The sequence below is a fragment of the Chrysochloris asiatica genome, unplaced genomic scaffold (assembly GCF_000296735.1).
Source record: "Chrysochloris asiatica unplaced genomic scaffold, ChrAsi1.0 scaffold00059, whole genome shotgun sequence".
NCBI lineage: Eukaryota > Metazoa > Chordata > Mammalia > Afrosoricida > Chrysochloridae > Chrysochloris > Chrysochloris asiatica.
In genome coordinates, this window is record NW_006408577.1 from 15,637,597 (window position 1) to 15,639,009 (window position 1,413).

Genomic DNA, 1,413 nt, shown 5'->3' on the forward strand with positions numbered 1-1,413 from the left:
GCCCACAGCACCACACATTTGAGCTGTAGGGTAAACAAAAATAGATAGTGTCTCTTCAAGTTGGCGCTGAATGTAAATACTGTATGTGTATTTTTTCTCGTCTGTGAACCACTAGGTCAAGGTTTGAGCCCACCAGCTGCTTCTGTGGGAAAAGACTTTGTCCTCCTAGAAAGACGTGTATAGCCTTGGAAACACTGTACAGAGTCTCTATAAATCAGAATCAACTTGGCAGCACTTAACATCAATGTATATTTTTGGATAGTCTCCTTAGTTGCTCAGTGTCGTAGCCGTTTGTTTTTCTCCCATGAAATCTGAAGGACTCACAGGGGTTCCTCAGTAATTGCTGATGCTACAATCTGAAAACTTGCTGGTTTTTGTCACTAAAATTTCAATTCTGCAAGATTTTCTAGTCACTGTGGTGGTGGTGATATGCCGTGGAGTCGGTTCCGACTCATAGCGACCCTGAACACTGTATAGTTATGAAAAAGTATAGATTTTAGCTTGCAAGTTTTAATAGCAAAGTACATTCTTGTGATAATGTTTCCATAAGGTCACATTAAATAAGGACAACAAAGGTGTTTTGAGTAGTTTCTGCCTCTTTAAAAATTTGGAGTGAATGTTTGCATTTATTTGTTCACCAGCCCATTTAAGATTAACTCAGTCTCAGATCAGAATCTAAGCTATTGTTGTGGAGTCGGTTCCGACTCATAGTGACCCTGTACAGAGTTTCTGATGCTGTAAATTTTTACGGGAGCAGAAAGCCTCATCTTTCTCCCGCAGAACCGCTGGTAGTTTTGAACTGCCGACTTTGATGTTAGCAGCCCGATTCGTAACCACTATGCTACCAGAGCTCCTTATGTGCAATTAATTTTTTTAAAAATCAATTTTGACAGTGTTTTATGAGCCTGTTTTTTAAAGATGTCATAAATTTCCTTTCCTATGGATAAAAATTAGTCTCTTGTCTAAAAGCAAGTAAATATTTACATTTTTGTAGCTATGAAAAACATGGTCTTCTTAATGTTTTTGTGCTGTGTTCCATAAGCTAAGGAAGTGTATATTTTATGTTATTTACCTAGCTTTTAGGCAAAGCAAATACCATTTACTGCTGTGATAAATACATAGAAAGCTTATACTGCAGTTTTTTAATGTGATAAACTACCGCTCTCTGAAGTCTACTTGATGAACCATTTTCTGTAAATAATTGGTATGTTGTTATCCACTGACATTTTGACAGCTGGTTCAATTTTTCTTTATATATTGGGTCATCAGTATTATTGAACTCAGTGTAATGGTATTGGATCAGGGTGTTGTTGTTAAGTGCCGTCAAGTCGGTTCCGACCCATAGCGACCCTGTACAGGGTTTCCGAGGGGGTAAATCTTTACAGGAGTAGAAAGCCTCATCTTTCTCCCGCG

At 38.2% G+C, this 1,413-nt stretch overlaps 1 protein-coding gene across 1 annotated transcript in view; it reads left to right on the forward strand.

Moving 5' to 3' along the window:
• GLS (glutaminase) overlaps positions 1–1,413 on the forward strand; it is a 111,691-nt gene that overhangs the window by 10,898 nt on the left and 99,380 nt on the right. The gene's annotated exons all lie outside the window — the stretch shown is intronic.